The sequence below is a fragment of the Dendrobates tinctorius genome, unplaced genomic scaffold (genome assembly GCF_039654945.1).
Source record: "Dendrobates tinctorius isolate UK_male_01 unplaced genomic scaffold, ASM3965494v1 ptg000012l, whole genome shotgun sequence".
In the NCBI taxonomy this organism is placed as follows: Eukaryota; Metazoa; Chordata; class Amphibia; order Anura; family Dendrobatidae; genus Dendrobates; species Dendrobates tinctorius.
In genome coordinates this window covers 3,729,067-3,754,375 of record NW_027361680.1, presented here as the reverse complement: position 1 = coordinate 3,754,375, position 25,309 = coordinate 3,729,067, and the positions used below count along the sequence as shown (strand labels likewise).

The following is a 25,309-nucleotide window of genomic DNA, read 5'->3' as shown; positions in this document are numbered from 1 at the left end:
TTGCCTCCTTCAAACTAAATTTTTACATATTATAGTTTCTATACTATTTTCTATTTTGCATCCAATTGTATCTCTCTTGAATTAGAACACTAATTGAGATATTCCATCTCACTCTGTTGCAGGAAACTACAACACAATTTTCCTCTAGTATTGGTCCAAACAGTGAAATATAGATTGTTCAATTTGCATATTGTTCACATCAATTATTCCACTATAATCATACGCCTTGCCCATTTTCGTCAGACATAAATGCACTCAAATGCAATACCATACACATATTCCCTCACTTTCCACCTCTTACAAACTTCCTCCCTGTGCAACAATCTAAAGAGCACGGACGTTTGTTTACATACAGTGGGATGACGTGCACTCCAGCGCCACCTCCCACAACACGCCCCTACATTCCTCTAACCTTGCCTGCACATTCACATGGACGGCAACGTCACTTCCGGTGACGCGGTCCAGTCAGTCTAGGGGAGTCCCGCCCACTGCCTATTTAAAGTCTACATTACAAGCCATGGGCACCCGGGTTACAAGCGGTGGATACCGCGTTCTCCAAGGCATACTACGCCGCCACCCACCAACGGTAAGCCCATCTTATCCTAACACCTCTATACATAGGAGTACTTTGCAGCGGTACTTAACCCCTCATGTACCATGTTAACAGCCACATCACACAGCGTGGTAAAGGTCTCTCTATGGAGCATGAACTCACAGGTGACTCCTAGCCTGACACTAAGTGAGTAGGTTTATTGGGGGCATGTTGACTATTCAATTTTCTAGTATATTGTGTGAAATTTCTTCATCCTCCTTATGACTTACAGACCCCTCATATAGGATACCTTACGGCATCATTACCGGTCAATCCAGTTACAAATTCTTACCGGTTGGTATCTATAATACTTCATTTGCATTCATCACAATAGTTTGGTGCATTTATATGGAAGCTTTTTATTACAGTTAAAAACCCCCCCTTTTTTCTTTTTATTCAAGATATATACAAGATTAATCACTAACACGGATCAGACTATTTACACCATTATTACAGTGGTGTCCTGATACTGAGTGAGTAGTGACAGATCAATGACTAATTCACTTTACCTCTTTTAATTAATTTGGCGCAATCATTATATATACATACATATATACACATATATATATTTTTTTTTTCTGTCACTACAGATACATTGCAAATCTTTCCAAGAGAGCAGTCTGGGTAGGTTATATACCTCCTTTTTTCCTCTTAATTGTTTCCCCCCCTCTCCCTTTTTTTTTCCCATTTTTCCTTTATTCCCTTATACCTCAACCCGTCCCACCTATCACTATTGCACTATTGTAAATTTGTTTTGGTATTCGCCGGATGTTATCTTAAATGACTATACACTATGTAGCCTCTGACTTGTACTGTACACTTGTATCCGATTTGCAGCTAACTGATGAAGGCTTGTTTGTAGAAGCCGAAACGTCTAATTATTGAGACTGCAAATAAAATCTTCACTTTGCAACAAGTTGAGTGCCAAAATTTATTACATAGGGGAAATACTAGAGACAGTGGAGCCAGAGGCCTAAGTGGAGCACGGTTACAATCACTAGAAGTCTACAACCTCTATAAAACCAGCTGCAAGTTGGCCTCCGCCTGCTGCATGCCTCATCCTGGGCTCCAACAACGCCAGTTGGTGTTCAGAAGTGTCGTCTTCCCAGAGAACAACACACTAGCTCCTGCGTTAGTGGGGTTCAGAAACGCCAGCTGTTCCCCTGCTGTGTAGACGGCAATGTCTCCTGCTGACTCCACAGGCCCAAAACATCAGGCCTCAGCCTGCTCCATGCCTCAACCTGGGCTCCAACAATGCCAGTTGGTGTTCAGAAGTGTCGTTTTCCCAGAGAACAACACACTAGCTCCTGCGTTAGTGGGGTTCAGAAACGCCAGCTGTTCCCCTGCTGTGTAGACGGCAATGTCTCCTGCTGACTCCACATGCCCAAAACATCAGGCCTTTGCCTGCTCCATGCCTCAACCTGGGCTCCAACAACGCCAGTTGGTGTTCAGAAGTGTCGTCTTCCCAGAGAACAACACACTAGCTCCTGTGTTAGTGGGGTTCAGAAACGCCAGCTGTTCCCCTGCTGTATAGATGGCAATGTCTCCTGCTGACTCCACAGGCCCAAAACATCAGGCCCCTGCCTGCTCCATGCCTCAACCTGGGCTCCAACAATGCCACTTGGTGTTCAGAAGTATCGTCTTCCCAGAGAACAACACACTAGCTCCTGCGTTAGTGGGGTTCAGAAACGCCAGCTGTTCCCCTGCTGTGTAGACTGCAATGTCTCCTGCTGACTCCACATGCCCAAAACATCAGGCCTCTGCCTGCTCCATGCCTCAACCTGGGCTCCAACAACGCCAGTTGGTGTTCAGAAGTGTCGTCTTCCCAGAGAAAAACACACTAGCTCCTGTGTTAGTGGGGTTCAGAAACGCCAGCTGTTCCCCTGCTGTGTAGATGGCAATGTCTCCTGCTCCATCCACATTCAAACTACTACTGATTTTTAACCGTGCTCCACTTAGGCCTCTGGCTCCACTGTCTCTAGTTTTTCCCCTGGCCTCCAACCCCGCCAGTTGCTGCTCTGTAGTGGCGTCTGCACAATCCACACTTATTCCTGAGTTACTGGGGCTTAGTCACGTCAGTTGATCCCCTGATGTGTGTCCGGCAAGGTCTCCTGCTCTGTCCACATTCCCATTACTAGTCGTGGGAATGTGGACAGAGCAGGAGACCTTGCCGGACACACATCAGGTGATCCACTGACGTGACAGAGCTCCTGTAACCCAGGAACAAGTGTGGATTGTGCTGACGCCACTTCAGAGCTGTAACTGGCGGGGTTGGAGGCCAGGGGAAATACTAGAGACAGTGGAGCCAGAGGCCTAAGTGGAGCACGGTTACAATCACTAGAAGTCTACAACCTCTATAAAACCAGCTGCAAGTTGGCCTCCGCCTGCTGCATGCCTCATCCTGGGCTCCAACAACGCCAGTTGGTGTTCAGAAGTGTCGTCTTCCCAGTGAACAACACACTAGCTCGTGCGTTAGTGGGGTTCAGAAACGCCAGCTGTTCCCCTGTTGTGTAGACGGCAATGTCTCCTGCTGACTCCACATGCCCAAAACATCAGGCCTCAGCCTGCTCCATGCCTCAACCTGGGCTCCAACAGTGCCAGCTGGTGTTCAGAAGTGTCGTCTTCCCAGAGAACACCACACTAGCTCCTGTGTTAGTGGGGTTCAGAAACGCCAGCTGTTCCCCTGCTGTATAGATGGCAATGTCTCCTGCTGACTCCACATGCCAACAACATCAGGCCTCAGCCTGCTCCATGCCTCAACCTGGGCTCCAACAATGCTAGTTGGTGTTCAGAAGTGCCGTCTTCACAGAGAAAAACACACTAGCTCCTGTGTTAGTGGGGTTCAGTAATGCCAGCTGTTCCCCTGCTGTGTAGACGGCAAAGTCTCCTGCTGCCTCCACATGCCAACAACATCAGGCCTCAGCCTGCTCCATGCCTCAACCTGAGCTCCAACAACACTAGTTGGTGTTCAGAAGTGCCGTCTTCACAGAGAAAAATACACTAGCTCCTGTGTTAGTGTAATACTTATGTATGGAATAAGGACTTCAATGGCGTAGGGCAATGACGGCAGAGACACGCTTAGTGAAGGAAGTGATTTATATATAATTGTGCACAATAAACGTGGAAATACGTAACGGGTTCAGAGCACAGACATACAGCAGCACATAGCAGAAGGTTCAGCAAGGATGGTAAGTTATTAAGAGTCACTGAGTATGGAATATAACTGGGTATTGCAGGCAAAGTCCAGAGTATAACAAATATCCAGCAGGATAATGTTCAGCGGGCACCGGGTAACAGCTACTAACCAGTATAGCAAACAGAAGTCCAGTTGTAGCGAGCCTCTGGTATGATGAGTCCGGTGGAGATCCAGTAAGGGGACCTTCAGTGGGCACAAACTCTAACCGGTTACGGTAGCCAGAAGTCCAGCAGTATCCAGAGGTCCAGAGAGGTGAAGTTTCAAGCAGGAAGCAGGGTTGTTCCAGAGTCACAAGATCTGGGAGAGTGGCAGGGCAGGAGCACACCAGGAATCAATATACTCGAGCGATTTGCTTGTGCTTAGGGGTGGGTTTTTATGCAGCTGGGGAGGAAGTGATGTAAACGAAAACTCCATCTTAACTAAGGGCAGCTAAGAGGAAGTGATGCGACAGGACCGAAAACTCCATCTTAACCAAGGGCAAAAGTTTATTCAAAACAGACCGGAAAGTCCTAGGATCCTGACAGTACATCCCTCCCAAAAAACGGCCTCAGGACGGAACAGGACCGGGCTTGTCCGGGTACCTCCGATGGAACTGAGCAATCTTCCTAGATGCGTTGATGTTGTCAACGGGTTCCCAGGAGTCGTCCTCGGGTGGATAGCCTTGCCAGCGAACCAGGTATTGCAGCCGTCGCCGATGGAGACGGGAGTCGAGAATGGCCTCAACGACAAATTCTTCTTGGCCATCTACCATCACCGGGGGAGGCGGTGGTATAACACGTCCCTGAAAGGTATTAGGAGTTACCGGTTTGAGCAGAGAAACATGAAAGACCGGGTGTACCTTCATAGTCCGTGGTAACTTCAGCCGACAGGCCACGGAGTTCACAATCCCGGAGATCCTGAATGGGCCGATGTATTTTTGCCCCAGCTTCTGTGAAGGGACACCAAGCTTCAGGTTTTTGGTGGACAACCAAACAGAGTCCCCTACCTGGTACGAGGGTGGCGGTCGCCTGTGAGCGTCTGCCGAGTCCTTGTAACGTCGCTGAGCAGTTGTCAAGGTGTCTTTCAAGACCTCCTGAACGCGTTGCAACTCCGTCACCCTGTCTCCAACCGCGGGTACAGGGACTGCGACCGGTGACCTAGGCAGAATACTTGGATGGTAACCCAGGTTTGCAAAAAAGGGTGTTACCTTCGTGGAACTACTCTGGGTGTTGTTGTAGGAGAATTCTGCCAGAGGAAGGAGCTTCACCCAATTGTCCTGTGGATGGCTCACGTAACATCTCAGGTATTGTTCCAGGGTCTGGTTGGTCCATTCCGTCTGTCCATTCGTCTGAGGATGGTAGGCAGAAGATAGACACACATTAATTTGGAGTGCAGAACAAAACCCCTTCCAGAACCTAGAGGTGAATTGAACACCTCGGTCAGAGATGATCTGATCCGGGACCCCGTGTAAACGAAATACGTTCCGTACTACCAGGTCAACAGTCTCTGCGGCCGAGGGGAGGCCAGTACAGGGGATGAAATGGGCGGCTTTGGTCAACCGGTCTACCACTACAAGGATAGTAGTGCTGCCACTTGATGGAGGCAGATCCACAATAAAATCCATGGAGATGGACCCCCAGGGGCGAGACGGCACGGGTAAAGGCTGGAGGAGGCCTGTAGGAGCCATACGAGGGACCTTGCACCGGGCACAGATCACACATGATGTGACGTAGTCTTTCACGTCTTTCATACAGGTGGGCCACCAGAAGAACCGGGTCAAGAACTCCTGAGTTTTTTGTACCCCCCTATGTCCTGCCACCGTGGAGTCATGAACCAATTTAAGGACTCGAAGTCTTACAGCCTCCGGGACATACAGGCGACGTTCTCGTAACCACACACCATTCCGAAGAACAAGTGCCACATCGCTCGGGGGGGGCAGCAAGGAATACATCACCATTATAGGCCTGCTTGATGTCCTTCCATAAGTCCTGGTCCTGGATCACTCCAATGAAGTTGGAATCAGACAACACGGTTTGAGATGATGATGAAGGCACAGGGTCCGAGGTGTGGAGACGGGATAAGGCATCAGCCTTTCCGTTACGGGAACCTGGTCGAAATGTGACAACAAAATTAAATTGATTAAGAAAAAGGCTCCACCTGGTTTGCCGTGGGGACAGACATCTGGCAGATTTCAGAAATTCCAGGATGCGGTGATCTGTGAGTACCACCACTTGTTGTGCCACTCCCTGTAAGTGGTGCCGCCATTCTTTGAAAGCAGACACGATCGCTAGCAACTCCTTGTCTGCAACATCATAATTCCTCTCCGCCGGGGACAACTGTCGAGAAAAGAAAGCACATGGGTGCAGTAAAGCTTTGTCCCCAGTTCTCTGGGACAGAACTGCTCCCAGAGCATAATCAGAGGCATCGACTTCTACAAGGAACGGAAGTGAGGGGTCTGGGTGAATCAGAATTGGTGCTGATGTAAAACAAACCTTGAGATGGTCAAAAGCCTCCTGAGCCTGGATGGACCACACAAACCTCTGACCCTTCTTGGTTAATGCGGTAATAGGGCGGACAATTTCTGAGAAATTACGGATGAAACGCCTGTAGAAGTTGGCAAATCCGACGAATCATTGCACCTCTTTGATGGTACCCGGTACCGGCCATTCCAGTATTGCTTTTATCTTGCTGGTTTCCATATTTAGACCCTGTGGAGAAATGACATACCCTAGAAATTGAATATTAGTACAATGAAATTCACATTTCTCAAGCTTGATGTACAGGCGGTTATCACGTAGGCGAGCAAGGACCGTTTTGACATGCTCTTGATGTTCCTGTAAAGAATTAGAATACATCAAAATATCGTCCAGGTAGATGACCATGAACTGGTCCATAATGTCCCTGAATATATCGTTCACCAAGTGTTGGAATGTTGCGGGGGCGTTGCAAAGGCCGAAGGGCATGACTAAATACTCAAAATGTCCGTATCTACACCTGAATGCTGTCTTCCATTCATCCCCTGGACGGATACGGAGCAGGTTATACGCCCCTCGGAGATCTAACTTGGTGAAAATTGTAGCCTGTTGGACCCTTTCTAATAATTCGGGGATCAGGGGCAATGGGTACCGGTTCCGAATGGTGATCTTGTTGAGCTCCCGGTAATCTATGCAAGGGCGCAGAGTTCCTTCCTTCTTCTTTACGAAGAAGATGGGTGCCCCTGCGGGTGAGGTAGAGGGACGAATGAAACCCTTGGCAAGGTTCTCATCAATATATTCTTTTAGGGCGTGTAGTTCAGGGGCCGCCAACGGGTACACATGTCCAAACGGTATCTCCGCTCCGGGTAATAAGTCTATAGGACAATCGTAAGGTCTATGTGGGGGGAGCTGATCAGCATTCTGTTTATTGCAGATGTCAAGAAAGTCATGATAGACCGGGGGCAGAACGGGTACCTGTACATTGTCCTCCATAGCATGCGTTGTTGGAGCCGGTTCAGTTGGTTTTACGGCAGGAGCAGTCTGGGATGGGAAGGAAATCTCTTTTGTCTCCCAGTTGATGACTGGATTGGTAGCCCAAAGCCAGGGGATTCCTAAAATGACTGGAAAATGTGGAGATGAAATTAACATAAAGACAAGGGTCTGCTGCTGACCTGGTTTGATCATACATTCGAGGGGTACAGTCTCTTTATCCACGGGTCCGGAAGTCAATGGGGACCCGTCCACGGTTTCCATGGTAACTGGTGATGCTCTCTGCTGAGACGGGATACCGTGTTTCCTAGCAAGAGAGATCCATGAAATTCCCCCCAGCCCCAGAGTCAATCATTGCAGCCATAGGAATTAGCTGTTTCTTCCATTTTATTTGTATAGGGAGCGAGCAGTGGGTGGATCTCCCTTCAGAGTCCTTAGCTGCAGTGGATAGTACTGTGGAGGGAAATACCGCATCCAGGTGGGAACTAGCTTCGGAGGCTTCGGATTCTATGTCGGTATTATCATATTCGGCTACAGCCGCCAAGATCTTATTGGAACGATTAGGACGCCTTGGACAGTCAATAAGGAAATGGTCTGATTTGCCGCAATAAAAACATAGCCGTTCACGGAGCCGATGTTCGCGGCGTTCCTGGTTCTCTTGGTTCTGTACAGAGTCCACTTGCATGGGAACCTCCACAGGCTCTCGTGGTGTCTTAGGAACAGGTTCCCTGGTAGGTGACGGAAAGTCAGGTACTCGGTTAAGTGCTGCCCATCTTTCCTGTCTGCGCTCTGTTAAACGGGTATCAATGCGCACACAGTGTTGAAGGAACAGGTCAAGATCATCGGGTGATTCGGCACGGGCTAACTCGTCCTTGATGGCACCGGACAGTCCCTTTTTAAATACCGACAACAACGCATTGTTACCCCAGTCAGTGTCCACCACTAGAGTTGAGCGACTTTTGTTTTTTTAGGGTCGCGTTTCGTTTCGTGAAACCCGACTTTTCCAAAAGTCGGGTCGAGCAAGATCGTCCGATTATAGGGAAAAGTCGGGGTCGTCACGAAACCCAATGTAAGTCAATGGGGAATAAAAGTCGGCAGTGAGAGGAGGACAGGAAACACACCTACAGTGCCCATTTGAATGCCAAAAGCATCAATTCTTCTTTCTTAAGCTTGTCAACCTTAATTAACTTCATAATACAAGTTACGCACTGAAAAATGGGGGTTATTTGGCTAAAATTGTGGGGGGGGAGGGCTGGCTGCAGGTTTTCATGTGCCCTGGGCGAAAGAGCGCCCCTTTAACACATACCACAACTCATCATGCTCCGATAAGACAGAGAAATAGCGGTATAGTACAATGAAAAATACCTCACTTTTTACATCTCATGACGAGGCCCATCTATTTCTCCATACAGAATCATTGGTCCCATATAATGTTTGAAACAGTATATGATGAGCTCCACATAATGCTACAGTATATGTTGGTCCCCATGGATGAAGCTCCACTGTCTTATGGGCCCAAATAATGCTCCAAACATAATGGGCCCCATTTCTAATGCTCTAGTGTATAATGGGCCCTGTAAATGCTGCTCCAGTGTCTGATGTCCACCTTTGGAATGTTCCAGTGTATGGTGGGCCCCATCTATCATTCTCCAGAGTATAGTGCTCCCCAAAAATTGCTGTCCCAACATTGAAAACAATCAAATAAGTCTCCTCACTAGGGAATCCCTGTACTTGTCTGGACAGGTGCTGTAGCTTGCTTAACAGCTCGCCAGCCGTTCTCACGCCCAGTATGGATTACACGTGATTGCACAAAGGTGAGAAAGGGTACCGTATCCCCAGATAACATGTATGGATAGCGTACACATTCAAAATATATGTCTCAGGAGGCAGGCTCAGACGGTGTTAGGCCCAGTATGGATTGCACGTGATTGCACAAAGGTTAGAAAGGGTACCGTATCCCTGGATAACATGTATGGATAGTGTACACATTCAAAATATATGTCTCAGGAGGCAGGCTCAGACGGTGTTAGGCCCAGTATGGATTGCACGTGATTGCACAAAGGTTAGAAAGGGTACCGTATCCCTGGATAACATGTATGGATAGCGTACACATTCAAAAAATATGTCTATACAGCATGAGGCAGGCTCAGACGGTGTTAGGCCCAGTATGGATTGCACGTGATTGCACAAAGGTTAGAAAGGGTACTGTATCCCTGGATAACATGTATGGATAGCGTACACATTCAAAATATATGTCTCAGGAGGCAGGCTCAGACGGTGTCAGGCACAGTATGGATTTGACGGCCTAGATTACACAGCGGAGGAGCAGGGAGAGGTAAAGATTGCAAATGCTGGGGCCCTGCCCAAGCAAGGGGGGCCCACTCGTGAGCGTCGGTACTGGCACTGGGCCCCTCATAGTACAGCGGTGTGTCTGACGGCGGGTGTGCACCACCACCGTCAGAGACACTTGATTGCACTATGAGGGACCCTGTGCCAGTGCCCACGCCCAAGAGTCGGCCTACCCACCTGTGCAGGGCAACGGCACTCGCACGGTGTCGTGCGGTAGGTGGTGACCCCAGCAATGGGGGGGAGGCAGCACAGTTAGGGAGTTTTAGAAAGTGGCATATGTTGATGTTGGACATTCAGCTGATGCAAAAGGCGAAATAGGTGAAGTACCAGGAAGAGGTGGACCAAAGGAAGCCATTTTTCTGTCACCCTATGTGTCATCAGGGGAAGGTGGGACAAAATCCTTGGAAACCCATGCGTGGTTCATTTTAATGAAGGTTAGATCATCCACATTTTGGGTTGACAGACGGGTCCTTTTTACTGTCAGGATTGATCCAGCTGCACTGAAGACTCTTTCCGATAGCACACTTGCAGCTGGGCAAGCGAGCTCCTGTAAGGCATATTGTGCCAATTCAGGCCAGGTGTCCAGTTTAGCGGCCCAATAGTCAAAGGGGAATGACCTGTGTGGGAGAACATCGATATGGGAGGAAAAGTAGTTTGTAACCATAGATGACAACTGCTGTCTCCTGTCACTTTCCATCGATGCAGTATTACCAGTTGTGTGAGCGGTATTTGAAAAATCAGTCCACAACATTGTCATGAAACCCCTGTCTCCAATGCCACTTCTGCTGTGTGCACCACGAACACCCCTGCCAAGCTGCCCCCGGCCCGTACGGCTCGTGTGAGAACCATCACCGCTGCTGTGTGCTGGGAATGCCTCAAGCAACCGATTTACCAGAGTTGCTTGTTTATTAGCCAATATTAGGTCAAGGTTCTCCTGTGGCATGATGTTTTGTAATTTGCCTTTATAGCGTGGATCCAGGATGCTGGCCAACCAGTAGTCGTCATCGTTCATCATTTTGGCAATGCGGGGGTCCCTTTTTAGGATCCGCAAGGCATAATCTGACATGTGGGCCAATGTTCCCGGTGTCAATGATGCACTGCGAGTGCTGGTTGGAGGAGCACTTTCTGGCAAATCCACATCCCTCCAGTCACGCACAAACCCTGTACCAGACCTTGCCACGCCAACATTTTCACTTGCCCCACGAGATGCATCCTCCTCCCCTAAGTAATCATCCCCATCATCCTCCTCCTCCTCTTCTTCCTCCACCTCGTCCAGGAGAGGTCCCTGAGCAGACAATGGCTGAATGTCATCAAGGATTCCCTCCTCCTCTTCCTCCTCATCAACATTGGCTGCAGACGCCTGCTCCTTAAGGTGCGTCAAAGTTTGCATGAGCAGACGCATAAGTGGGATGCTCATGCTTAGGATGGCGTCGTCTGCGCTTACCAGCCGTGTGCATTCCTCAAAACACTGAAGGACTTTACAAAGGTCTTTCAGCTTCGACCACTGCACACCTGTCAACTCCATGTCTGCTCTCAAAGTGCCTGGCCGTGTATCCTCCCACAAATGCATTATGGCCTGCCTCTGCTCGCACAGCCGCTCCACCATGTGCAGGGTGGAGTTCCACCTTGTTGCAATGTCGATAATGAGGCGGTGGTTGGGAAGGTGGAGCAATCGCTGCAGCTTCTGCATACGAACGGAGTGTACAGGCGACCGGCGGATGTGCGCGCACAGTCTTCGCACCTTCTGGAGCAGGGCTGTTAACTCCGGATAATTTTAGAGGAAGCACTGCACCACCAGGTTCAAGGTGTGAGCCAAGCAAGGTATGTGGCTGAGTTTTGAAAGGGCTATGGCTGCCACAAAATTACGGCCGTTATCACTAACTACCTTGCCTGCCTCAAGATGTACACTGCCCAGCCATGACTCAGTTTGTCGCTTCAAGTACTCGGCCAGCACCTCGGCGGTGTGTCTGTCGCCCAAACACATCATCTGCAACACAGCCTACTGACGCTTTCCACTAGCTGCTCGATAGGGGGACACATCGTGTGCAACAGTGGCAGCTGCAGATGGAGTGCTCGTACGACTGCGCTCTGTGGACGAGCTTTCGCTTCTGGAGGAGGAGGGTCGAACGCCTACAGCCAACTGTTTCCTATACCGTGGGCTAGGCAGCACTGTCCCACCACCGCTGTCCCCTGTGGACCCTGCATCCACCACATTAACCCAGTGCGCAGTGATGGACACGTAACGGCCCTGGCCATGCCGACTGGACCATGCATCAGTTGTGAGGTGCACCTTTCCGCTCACTGACTGCTTGAGTGCATGGACAATGCGGTCTTTCACATGATGGTGGAGGGCTGGGATGGCTTTGCGAGAGAAGAAGTGGCGACTGGGTAGGTCATAGCGTGGTACTGCATAGGCCATGAGTTCGCGGAAAGCTGTGCTTTCCACCAACCGAAAGGGCATCATCTCAAACGAGATTAGTTTGGCAATGTGGGCGTTCAAACCCAGTGTACGCGGATGAGAGACTGAGTACTTTCTTGACCTACTCATAGTGTCTGGGAGGGTGAGCTGGACTTGAGAGCTGCATATGGTGGAAGTAGCGGTGGACAGGGCGGACTGAGAGAGGGTTGATGATGGTGATGGAGTTGGTGTTCTTTCTGATGGCCTAGAATCAGTCTTTCGTTGATATAACAGTGGGATTCCCTGACTGCTGTGGTCTTGCAACGACACCTCAACATTTGCTGCTGTGCTAACCGGTGGGCTTACAGTGGGGGAAACAATGTAGCGTTGCTGACTACCTTCGTTGTGATCAGTTGCACATGTGGCACTTGAGGTTTGGTGTTGTGTCCACGCTTGCAAGTGCATGCTGGTTAAATGTCTAAGCATGCAACTGGTATTCAAATTTTTCAGATTTTTCCCTCGGCTAAAGGTCTTTGCGCACTTCTTACAGATAACCTTGGCCTGATCATGAGGATTTTGTTCAAAAAAAGTGCCACACTGCACTCTTCCTACTTTGGCAGACATTTTGCGGCCTAGCACACTGTGATCTTTTGACCCTCTGGACAAGCTGTCCAGCAACTCTTTTGATGTTTGGAACCTGTCTTTGGAGTGCTCCGGGCCTGCCAGATAACAGCTGTTGCGATGTCGATGTCTGCTGTGGATGCTCCTCATCTGAGCTATTGGAAGCAGCACCTCTTCCCCCAATGGATGCCAATCTGGGTCAACAACTGGGTCATCCATCACCTCCTCTTCTATGTCATGTGCACCTTCCTCTGTGTCACCGTGTATGGTGGTATAGTGTGCGGGAAGGGGCACCTGAGTCTCATCAGGGTCAGAATCTGGCTCTGTACACTGCGAGGACAATGTAGTGCTCTGAGTGAATGTACCAGCAGAATCATCCATCAGCGGCTGTGCATCAGTGCACTCCATGTCAGATTCATCTTGGCCTGGGTAATTCACCATTTCACTTGATAATCCAGGCATGGTATGTGAAAACAGCTCCATGGAGTAATCAGTAGTATGGCCTGCGTCATCCTTCAATCTTGGTTGGGGTGAAGGACACAAGGAAAGGTGTGGTTCATGAACATGAGCCTCCAATGACGACTCAGTGCTTTTACTTTTTACAACTGAAGAAGAGGAGGCGATAGAGCTGGAGGCGGAGTCAGCAATGTAAGACAAAACTGTTTCCTGATGCTCTGGCTTTAAAAGCGGTTTGCCAACTCCTAGAAAACTAAGTGTTCGAGGCCTTATGTAGCCAGACGATGACGCAGGGTCAGCACCTCCTGAATTCGGTCCTATTTTGCTCTTGCCACTACCATCAGATCCACCACCAACACCATCATCACCAGCTGCCAACCCCCGCCCAATTCCACGGCCTCTTCCACCAGCCTTCCTCATTTTTGGTAGAAATGTAGACAAAATCCAACAAACTATATAGTAATGTAAAACAAGGTACAAGGTGTCTATAGGACAGGGGAGATTTTGAATTTCTGCACACACTTTTGGACACTGGACACTTGTGGATTGTGTGAGGCCCAATGAATATCTGAGCGCTATGTGACAGGCTCAATGGCACAGCTGTGACAAAAGTGACTAGAGGATAAGGGAGATTTTGAATCTCTGCACACACTTTTGGACACTGGACACTTTTGGATTGTGTGAGGCCCAATGAATATCTGAGCGCTATGTGACAGGCTCGATGGCACAGCTGTGACAAAAGTGACTAGAGGATAAGGGAGATTTTGAATTTCTGCACACACTTGTGGACAGTGGACACTTTTGGATTGTGTGAGGCCCACTGATATCTGAGCGCTATGTGACAGGCTCGATGGCACAGCTGTGACAAAAGTGACTAGAGGATAAAGGAGATTTTGAATTTCTGCACACACTTGTGGACAGTGGACACTTTTGGATTGTGTGAGGCCCACTGATATCTGAGCGCTATGTGACAGGCTCGATGGCACAGCTGTGACAAAAGTGACTAGAGGATAAGGGAGATTTTGAATCTCTGCACACACTTTTGGACACTGGACACTTTTGGATTGTGTGAGGCCCAATGAATATCTGAGCGCTATGTGACAGGCTCGATGGCACAGCTGTGACAAAAGTGACTAGAGGATAAGGGAGATTTTGAATCTCTGCACACACTTTTGGACACTGGACACTTTTGGATTGTGTGAGGCCCACTGATATCTGAGCGCTATGTGACAGGCTCGATGGCACAGCTGTGACAAAAGTGACTAGAGGATAAGGGAGATTTTGAATCTCTGCACACACTTTTGGACACTGGACACTTTTGGATTGTGTGAGGCCCAATGAATATCTGAGCGCTATGTGACAGGCTCGATGGCACAGCTGTGACAAAAGTGACTAGAGGATAAGGGAGATTTTGAATTTCTGCACACACTTGCGGACAGTGGACACTTTTGGATTGTGTGAGGCCCACTGATATCTGAGCGCTATGTGACAGGCTCGATGGCACAGCTGTGACAAAAGTGACTAGAGGATAAGGGAGATTTTGAATCTCTGCACACACTTTTGGACACTGGACACTTGTGGATTGTGTGAGGCCCAATGAATATCTGAGCGCTATGTGACAGGCTCGATGGCACAGCTGTGACAAAAGTGACTAGAGGATAAGGGAGATTTTGAATTTCTGCACACACTTGTGGACAGTGGACACTTTTGGAATGTGTGAGGCCCACTGATATCTGAGCGCTATGTGACAGGCTCGATGGCACAGCTGTGACAAAAGTGACTAGAGGATATGGGAGATTTTGAATCTCTGCACACACTTTTGGACACTGGACACTTTTGGATTGTGTGAGGCCCAATGAATATCTGAGCGCTATGTGACAGGCTCGATGGCACAGCTGTGACAAAAGTGACTAGAGGATAAGGGAGATTTTGAATTTTTGCACACACTTGTGGACAGTGGACACTTTTGAATTGTGTGAGGCCCACTGATATCTGAGCGCTATGTGACAGGCTCGATGGCACAGCTGTGACAAAAGTGACATTTTGAATCTCTGCACACACTTTTGGACACTGGACACTTTTGGATTGTGTGAGGCCCAATGAATATCTGAGCGCTATGTGACAGCCAGGCTCGATGGCACAGCTGTGACAAAAGTGACTAGAGGATAAGGGAGATTGGATTGCTTTTAAAAAAGCAGTTTGCGGAGCAGTGGGTAAACAGCAATGCAGGAATGTCAGGAAGCCTTAGAAGGCAGCCCAACAACCAACACCACTGATACACCACTATATAGCCTCCCCTTGCACTGCACACACAGTGACTGGTGTGTTGTGCAGGCCAAATCGCTAGCAGCAGAAGCAGTTTTTTTGTCTTCTTCCCTGCCTAACGCTCTCCCTACAGAATCAGCAGCAACCTCTCCCTATACTAAGATCGGCAGAAGTAAGATGGCGGTCGGCGTGCACGCCCTTTTATACCCCCTGTGACGCCCACTAAAGCAAGCCAATCACTTGCATGCCCTTCTGAAAGATGGTGGTGACCCGTGCCTATGTCATCACGTTGCCCACAGTGTCCTTGGATCCTGATTGGCTGAAAAAGAGCGCAAAACAAACTTTTGAAACGCGACTTTGGCGCGTAAGTCGCCGACCTCGTGGCTGACCTCATCCTAGGGTCGGGTTTCGTTTCATGAAACCCGACTTTGCCAAAAGTCGGCGACTTTTGAATTTTTTCGACCCATTTCGCTCAACTCTATCCACCACCAGTCTTTTGAAGTCGGTGACATATTCAATCACAGGCCGCTTGCCTTGCCGTAAGGAAAGGAGAGCCGTTTCAGCAGTATTACGGCGGTTCGGATCGTCAAATATCAGTGCCATAGCTGTTAGAAAATCCTCTAAGCAGTTCAACCGCACGTCCCTGGTCTCAATCATCGGGTTAGCCCAGGCCAGGGCACGTGAAGTCAGCATCATGATTATGCATAATACTTTAGATCGATCCGATCAGTAATAGTCCATATTCACATCAAAGAATAGCTTGCACTGATTAATGAAGCCACGGAACTGACTGCGCTCACCATTAAAGCGGAAGGGAGGTAATTTAGGCATACTGGGAGCAAATCCGGGCGAGGTACGGTCGGCCACCTGAGCCTCCACCTTGCCTTGTAGTTCCTGCATAGCTGTACCCAGGAACTGGTGGTTATGATTCAGCCGTCCCTCGATATCTCCAAGCCTGGCATGCACAGCATCCATGTCCTGCTGTAAGGAGTGGATCATGGAGTATAGCTGATCTAATCGTGCCTCTGACATTGCCCCAGCGAAGTCCTCTAAAAAGGGCTCGAGTATAATGTAATACTTACTGTATGTATGGAATAAGGACTTCAATGGCGTAGGGCAATGACGGCAGAGACACGCTTAGTGAAGGAAGTGATTTATATATAATTGTGCACAATAAACGTGGAAATACGTAACGGGTTCAGAGCACAGACATACAGCAGCACATAGCAGAAGGTTCAGCAAGGATGGTAAGTTATTAAGAGTCACTGAGTACGGAATATAACTGGGTATTGCAGGCAAAGTCCAGAGTATAACAAATGTCCAGCAGGATAATGTTCAGCGGGCACCGGGTAACAGCTACTAACCAGTATAGCAAACAGAAGTCCAGTTGTAGCGAGCCTCTGGTATGATGAGTCCGGTGGAGATCCAGTAAGGGGACCTTCAGTGGGCACAAACTCTAACCGGTTACGGTAGCCAGAAGTCCAGCAGTATCCAGAGGTCCAGAGAGGTGAAGTTTCAAGCAGGAAGCAGGGTTGTTCCAGAGTCACAAGATCTGGGAGAGTGGCAGGGCAGGAGCACACCAGGAAACAATATACTCGAGCGATTTGCTTGTGCTTAGGGGCGGGTTTTTATGCAGCTGGGGAGGAAGTGATGTAAACGAAAACTCCATCTTAACTAAGGGCAGCTAAGAGGAAGTGATGCGACAGGACCGAAAACTCCATCTTAACCAAGGGCAAAAGTTTATTCAAAACAGACCGGAAAGTCCTAGGATCCTGACAGTTAGTGGGGTTCAGTAACGCCAGCTGCTTCCCTGCTGTGTGGACTGCAAAGTCTCCTGCTCCATCCACATTCAAACTCCTACTGATTTTTAACCATGCTCCACTTAGGCCTCTGGCTCCACTGTCTCTAGTATTTCCCCTGGCCTCCAACCCCGCCAGTTGCTGCTCTGAAGTGGCGTCTGCACAATCCGCACTTGTTCCTGAGTTACTGGGGCTCAGTCACGTCAGTTGATCCCCTGATGTGTGTCCGGCAAGATCTCCTGCTCTGTCCACATTCCCATTACTAGTAGTGGGAATGTGTACAGAGCAGGAGACCTTGCCGGACACACATCAGGTGATCCACTGACGTGACAGAGCCCCTGTAACCCAGGAACATGTGTGGATTGTGCTGATGCCACTTCAGAGCTGTAACTGGCGGGGTTGGAGGCCAGGGGAAATACTAGAGACAGTGGAGCCAGAGGCCTAAGTGGAGCACAGTTACAATCACTAGAAGTCTACAACCTCTATAAAACCAGCTGCAAGTTGGCCTCCGCCTGCTGCATGCCTCATCCTGGGCTCCAACAATGCCAGTTGGTGTTCAGAAGTGTCGTCTTCCCAGTGAACAACACACTAGCTCCTGCGTTAGTGGGGTTCAGAAACGCCAGCTGTTCCCCTGCTGTGTAGACGGCAATGTCTCCTGCTGACTCCACATGCCCAAAACATCAGGCCTCTGCCTGCTCCATGCCTCAACCTGGGCTCCAACAACGCCAGTTGGTGTTCAGAAGTGTCGTCTTCCCAGAGAACAACACACTAGCTCCTGTGTTAGTGGGGTTCAGAAACGCCAGCTGTTCCCCTGCTGTATAGATGGCAATGTCTCCTGCTGACTCCACAGGCCCAAAACATCAGGCCTCTGCCTGCTCCATGCCTCAACCTGGGCTCCAACAACGCCAGTTGGTGTTCAGAAGTGTCGTCTTCCCAGAGAACAACACACTAGCTCCTGTGTTAGTGGGGTTCAGAAACGCCAGCTGTTCCCCTGCTGTGTAGATGGCAATGTCTCCTGCTGACTCCACAGGCCCAAAACATCAGGCCTCTGCCTGCTCCATGCCTCAACCTGGGCTCCAACAATGCCAGTTGGTGTTCAGAAGTGTCGTCTTCCCAGAGAACAACACACTAGCTCCTGTGTTAGTGGGGATCAGAAACGCCAGCTGTTCCCCTGCTGTGTAGATGGCAATGTCTCCTGCTGACTCCACAGGCCCAAAACATCAGGCCTCAGCCTGCTCCATGCCTCAACCTGGGCTCCAACGCCAGTTGGTGTTCAGAAGTGTCATCTTCCCAGAGAACAACACACTAGCTCCTGTGTTAGTGGGGTTCAGAAACGCCAGCTGCTCCCCTGCTGTGTGGACGGAAAAGTCTCCTGCTCCATCCACATTCAAACTCCTACTGATTTTTAACCATGCTCCACTTAGGCCTCTGGCTCCACTGTCTCTAGTATTTCCCCTGGCCTCCAACCCCGCCAGTTGCTGCTCTGTAGTGGCGTCTGCACAATCCACACTTGTTCCTGAGTTACTGGGGCTCAGTCACGTCAGTTGATCCCCTGATGTGTGTCCGGCAAGGTCTCCTGCTCTGTCCACATTCCCATTATTAGTAGTGTGAATGAGGACTGAGCAGGAAACCTTTCCAGACACACATCAGGGGATCAACTGACGTGACTGAGCCCCTGTAACCCAGGAACAAGTGTGGACTGTTCAGACGCCACTTCAGAGCAGCAACTTGCATGGTTGGAGGCCAGGGGAAATACTAGAGACAGTGGAGCCGCAGGCCATAGTGGAGCAAGGTTACAATCAGTAGTAGTCTACAATCTCTATAAAACCAGCTGCAAGTTGGCCTCCGCCTGCTGCATGCTTCATCCTGGGCTCCAACACAGCCAGTTGTAGCTTGGAAGTGCCGTCCGCATAGATAGAAACACTCGCGCCGGTGTCAGTGGGGTTCAGTAACGCCAGCTGTTCCCCTGCTGTGCGGATGGCAAAGTCTCCTGCTGCCTCCAAAATCACACAACATCTTATTTTCTACTTGCTCCAAGTAGGCCTCAGCCTGCTCGGAGCATTGATCCTGGGCTCCAACACAGCCAGTTGTAGCTTGGAAGTGCCGTACGCACAGATAGAAACACTCGCTCCAGTGTCAGTGGGGTTCAGTAGTGCCTGCTGTTCCCCTGCTGTGCGGATGGCAAAGTCTCCTGCTGCCTCCAAAATCACGCAACATCTTATTTTCTACTTGCTCCAAGTAGGCCTCAGCCTGCTCGGAGCATTGATCCTGGGCTCCAACACAGCCAGTTGGAGCTTGGAAGTGCCGTCCACACAGATAGAAACACTCGCTCCTGTGTCAGTGGGGTTCAGTAACGCCAGCTGCTTCCCTGCTGTGTGGATGGCAAAGTCTCCTGCTGCCTACACAGTCTCACTACAACTGATTTTTTACCATGGTCCACTTAGGCCTCTGGCTCTACTATCTCTAGTATTTTCCCTGGCCTCCAACCCCGCCAGTTGCTGCTCTGAAGTGGCGTCTGCACAATCCACACTTGTTCCTGGGTTACAGGGGCTCTGTTACGTCAGTGGATCCCCTGATGTGTGTCCGGCAATGTCTCCTGCTCTGTCCACATTCCCATTACTAGTAGTGTGAATGAGGACTGAGCAGGAAACCTTGCCGGACACACATCAGGGGATCCACTGACGTGACTGAGCCCCTGTAACCCAGGAACAAGTGTGGATTGGGCAGACGCCACTTCAGAGCAGCAACTTGCGGGGTTGGAGGCCAGGGGAAATACTAGAGACAGTAGAGCCAGAGGCATAAGTGGAGCACGATTACAATCAGTTGTAGTGTACAACCGATGGAAAACTTGCTCCAAGTAGGCCTCAGCCTGCTCCGTGATTGATCCTGGACTCCAACATCACCAGTTGCTGCTCAGAAGTGTCTTTGGCACGGGCACTCCCTCCTGCCCAGCCTGGTTCCAGCACGCCTGCTGTTTCCGGGTAGTGTCAACGTCACTTTGCCACCAATACGTTGTCCTGTCGTGTTGCGGTCGGGTTAGCCGAGTCTATGTGGGCTGCGGGTTCTGGTAATAAAGGCTGGTTCCGTAGTGCCAATAGGACAAGCACCCCCTGTAGGACTGTGGGTTTCAGTAACTGCGGCCGGCTCACGGCCTTGCAACTTTGTTTTTTTCCTGGGTACCTTCTGCTACCCATCCGGGTTCCAGCACCGTCAGCTGGTTCTCGGCAGAGCCTTTGGCCTAGGTGCCTCCTTCTTGGTATCCGAGTTCCAGCAACGTCTGCTGGTCCTTGGTAGTGCTTTGTAGCACAGGTACCTCCTGCTTAGTAACCGTGTTCCAGCACCGTCAGCTGGTCCACGGTTGTGCCATTGGCTGCTGTTCCTTCTGCTGCCACTCTGTGTTCCAGCACCGTCAGCTGGTCCACAGTTGTGCCATTGGCTCTTGTGCCTTCTGCTGCCCCTCCTGGTTCCAGCACCGTCAGCTGGTCCTCGCTAGTTCCATTTGTTATTGTTCCTTCTGCTACCCATCCGGGTTCCAGCACCGTCAGCTGGTTCTCGGCAGAGCCTTTGGCCTAGGTGCCTCCTTCTTGGTATCCGAGTTCCAGCAACGTCTGCTGGTCTTTGGTAGTGCTTTGTAGCACAGGTACCTCCTGCTTAGTAACCGTGTTCCAGCACCGTCAGCTGGTCCACGGTTGTGCCATTGGCTGCTGTTCCTTCTGCTGCCACTCTGGGTTCTAGCACCGTCAGCTGGTTCTTGGTAGTTCCATTGACTCTTGTAGCTAATGCTACCCATCCGGGTTTCAGCACCGTCAGCTGGTTCTCGGAAGTGTCTTTGGCACGGGCACTCCCTCCTGCCCAGCCTGGTTCCAGCACGCCTGCTGTTTCCGGGTAGTGTCAACGTCACTTTGCCACCAATACGTTGTCCTGTCATGTTGCGGTCGGGTTGGCCGAGTCTATGGTGCCTGCAGTTTTGGTGCTTCCTATGTTGGCTGCGGGTTTTGGTAATAAAGGCTGGTTCCGTAGTGCCAATAGGACAAGCACCCCCTGTAGGACTGTGGGTTTCGGTAACTGCGGCCGGCTCACGACCTTGCAACTTTGTTTTTTTCCTGGGTACCTTCTGCTACCCATCCGGGTTCCAGCACCGTCAGCTGGTTCTCGGCAGTGCCTTTGGCCTAGGTGCCTCCTTCTTGGTATCCGAGTTCCAGCAATGTCTGCTGGTCCTTGGTAGTGCTTTGTAGCACAGGTACCTCCTGCTTAGTAACCGTGTTCCAGCACCGTCAGCTGGTCCACGGTTGTGCCATTGGCTGTTGTTCCTTCTGCTGCCACTCTGGGTTCCAGCACCGTTAGCTGGTTCTCGGTAGTTCCATTGACTCTTGTAGCTAATGCTACCCATCCGGGTTCCAGCACCGTCAGCTGGTTCTCGGAATTGTCTTTGGCATGGGCACTCCCTCCTGCCCAGCCTGGTTCCAGCATGCCTGCTGTTTCTGGGTAGTGTCAACGTCACTTTGCCACCAATACGTTGTCCTGTCGTGTTGCGGTCGGGTTAGCAAAGTCTATGGTGCCTGCAGTTTTGGTGCTTCCTATGTGGGCTGCGGGTTCTGGTAATAAAGGCTGGTTCCGTAATGCCAATAGGACAAGCACCCCCTGTAGGACTGTGGGTTTCGGTAACTGCGGCCGGCTCACGGCCTTGCAACTTTGTTTTTTTCCTGGGTACCTTCTGCTACCCATCCGGGTTCCAGCACCGTCAGCTGTTTTTTCGGCAGTGCCTTTGGCCTAGGTGCCTCCTTCTTGGTATCCGAGTTCCAGCAACGTCTGCTGGCCCTTGGTAGTGCTTTGAAGCACACGTACCTCCTGCTTAGTAACCGTGTTCCAGCACCGTCAGCTGGTCCACAGTTGTGCCATTGGCTCTTGTTCCTTCTGCTGCCCCTCCGGGTTCCAGCACCATAAGCTGGTCCTCGCTAGTTCCATTTGCTATTGTTCCTTCTGCTACCCATCCGGGTTCCAGCACAGTCAGCTGGTTCTCGGCAGCTCCTCAGCCTTCTTGTACCTTCTGCTACTTTTCCAAGTTCAAGCTTGTGGAAATGGTTTTTGATTCTCACTCTGGATCTCCCTGACAATGACCCTGAAGACTACGACCCTGAAGACCACACAGAAGAATACCTAAAAGATGACCCCGAAGAAGATGACCAAGAGGACAAAGGGCATGAAGACAACCACCAAGATGCAGAACAACAAGAGACAGAAGAACAAGAAGCATAAAAACCAAAAGCAGAAGAACATTAAGCATAAGACTAAAAATCTGAGCAAATGATATTATCTAATTTTTAAGCAGAAGAAGACTAAGCAGTGTATGGGGGTGAGTCCGTTCCTCCTCGTGGTGCCCCTGGAAAAGGCCTGCTCCTGCAGGCCCAACTGAACGCGGACAAATCCTGTTGTAAATCTTTTGTGACAGGCTGAACGGAAGGTGTAATCTTCAAACTTTTATAGATTACAACTACAGGAATGCCTGACACAAATAAGAATATGATGAAGAAGAAGAATAGGAAGAAGATGAAGAAGTAGAATATGAAAAAGAATAATAGTTGAATAAGAAGAATATGAAGAATGTAAAAAAAAAATAGGAAGAAGGTGAGGAAGAAGAAGAAAATGAACTAGATGTGTATTTCCTGAAGGAAGTACAGATAGTGGTTTGAAATGGTGCCCGGGCTGCCCCTTTAAGAGAGACTTGCCTGCTGCCCCTGCAAGACTTTCAACTCAGGATCCGTTTTAACTGTGAGTGCCTCTCAGGGGCCACTTTGGCCTCAGGGTCTGATTTGGTGGGTGGGGTGCCTCAGGATCTGATTCCTTGGCCTGGGCTCCTCAGGGCTTGAATTGTTGGTGGGGATCCCTCAAGCTCCGATTTTGTGGGTGTGGCCCCTCAGGGTCCGATTTTGTGGGTGGGGCCCCTCAGGGTCCGATTTTGTGGGGTGGGGCCCCTCAGGGTCCGATTTTGTGGGTGGGGCCCCTCAGGGTCCGATTTTGTGGGTGGGGCCCCTCAGGGTCCGATTTGGTGGGCGGGACCACTCTGGGTCCGATTTGGTGGGCGGGACCACTCTGGGTCCGATTTGGTGGGCGGGACCTCTCAGGGTCCAATTTGGTGGGTGGGGCCACTCTGGGTCCGATTTAGTGGGCGGGGCCCCACAGGGTCTGATTTGGTGGGCGGGGCCCCATCAGGGTCCGGTTTAGTGGGCAGGGCCTCTCTGGGTAAGATTTGGAGGCTAGGGTCGCTCAGTCTCCGATTTGGAGGCAGGGGTCGATGAGCTTCCGATTTGGAGGCCGAGGTCAAAGAGCCTCCAATTTGGAGGCCGGGGTCGATGAGCTTCTGATTTGGAGGCCGGGGTCGTTGAGCCTCTGATTTGGAGGCCAGGGTCGTTGAGCCTCTGATTTGGAGGCCGGGGTGGCTCAGCCCCCGATTTGGAGGCCGGGGTCGCTCAGCCTCCGATTTGGACCCCAGGGTCGATCAGCTTCCGATTTGGAGGACGGTTTGGCTCACCCTCCGATTTGGAGGCCGGAGTGACTCAGCCTCTGAGTTGGAGGCCGGGGTGGCTCAGCCTCCGATTTGGAGGCTGGGGTGGCTCAGCCTCTGATTTGGAGGACAGGGTGGCTCAGCCTCCGATTTGGAGGCCGGGGTGGCTCAGCCTCCGATTTGGAGGCCGGGGTCGATCAGCCTCCGATTTGAAGGCCGCGGTGGCTCAGCCTCCGATTTGGAGGTCGCGGTGGCTCAGCCTCCGATTTGGAGGCCGGGGGCGATCAGCCTCCGATTTGGAGGCTGGGGTCGATCAGCCTCCGATTTGGAGGCCGGGGTCGATCAGCCTCCGATTTGGAGGCCGGGGTCGATCAGCCTCCGATTTGGAGGCCGGGGTCGATCAGCCTCCGATTTGGAGGCCGGGGTCGATAAGCCTCCAATTTGGAGGCCGGGGTCGATCAGCCTCCGATTTGGAGGCCGGAGTGGCTCAGCCTCCGATTTGGAGCCTGGGGTGGCTCAGTCTCCGATTTGGAGCCTGGGGTCACTCAGCTTTCGATTTGGCGTGTCGGCCCTTTAAGACTCATTTCGGTGCGCCGGCCCTTTAACAATCACTTTGGCACGTTGGCCCTTTAAGAGCTAGTTTGGCTCACTGGGCTTCTTCTAAATCAACTTTGGCGGACATTCTCTCTCAGGGGCATGTGTCATGTGATGAAGCTAGATTTGCATTTGTGCTGTGGGTTTCGCTTTAAGAGCTGATATTATGTGGCAGAAGCTCTGTCCTTGGGGCGTCATGTGATGTTCGTAGGCGTTGGCATAGTAACTGGTTCTGCCTGCGCATATCAATGAGCTTAACTGCCATTTCAATCGCCTCAGGGCACGTTTTGCCATTTCCCATTGAGAAGCATTGGAGACAGTGCATTCCAATGACGGGAAAAAAAAATTTCAAACGCAAATTGCGCAAAAACAACAAATCCGATCGACACGAAAAATACTTAGCACACCTCTCATGGACGCTGGCTTCGAAACGACACCTCAACGGAGTCTGTGCGTGTAGCGGTTCGGGCCGCATTAATTGCGGAAATCAACTGGAAAATAATAATAATAATAAGAAGAACTAGATGTGTATTTCCTGAAGGAAGTACAGATAGTGGTTTGAAATGGTGCCCGGGCTGCCCCTTTAAGAGAGACTTGCCTGCTGCCCCTGCAAGACTTTCAACTCAGGATCCGTTTTAACTGTGAGTGCCTCTCAGAGGCCACTTTGGCCTCAGGGTCTGATTTGGTGGGTGGGGCTCCTCAGGATCCGATTCCTTGGCCTGGGCTCCTCAGGGCTTGAATTGTTGGCGGGGATCTCTCAGGCTCCGATTTTGAGGGTGTGGCCCCTCAGGGTCCGATTTTGTGGGTGGGGCCCCTCAGGTTCCGATTTTGTGAGTGGGGCCCCTCAGGGTCCGATTTTGTGGCCGGGGCCCCTCAGGGTCTGATTTTGTGGCCGGATCCCCTCAGGGTCCGATTTTCTGGCCGTGGCCCCTCAGGGTCCGATTATGTGGGTTGGTCCCCTCAGGGTCCGATTTTGTGGCCAGGGCCCCTCAGGGTCCGATTTTGTGGCCGGGGCCCCTCAGGGTCCGATTTTGTGGCCGGGGCCCCTCAGGGTCTGATTTTGTGGTTGGGACCAATCAGGGTCCGATTTTGTG

The 25,309-nt window shown here is 50.7% G+C and overlaps 1 protein-coding gene and 1 long non-coding RNA gene across 2 annotated transcripts in view; one reads left to right on the top strand and one right to left on the bottom strand.

Annotated features, from left to right (window-relative positions):
* The window catches only part of LOC141066014 (P-selectin-like), a 927,434-nt gene that overhangs the window by 459,500 nt on the left and 442,625 nt on the right, over positions 1-25,309 (bottom strand). The window lies entirely within an intron of this gene.
* LOC141066030 (uncharacterized) lies at positions 1,003-1,512 on the top strand. Its single transcript, XR_012226423.1, has 3 exons — positions 1,003-1,065; positions 1,183-1,216; positions 1,430-1,512. It is a non-coding gene; the product is annotated as an uncharacterized lncRNA (long non-coding RNA).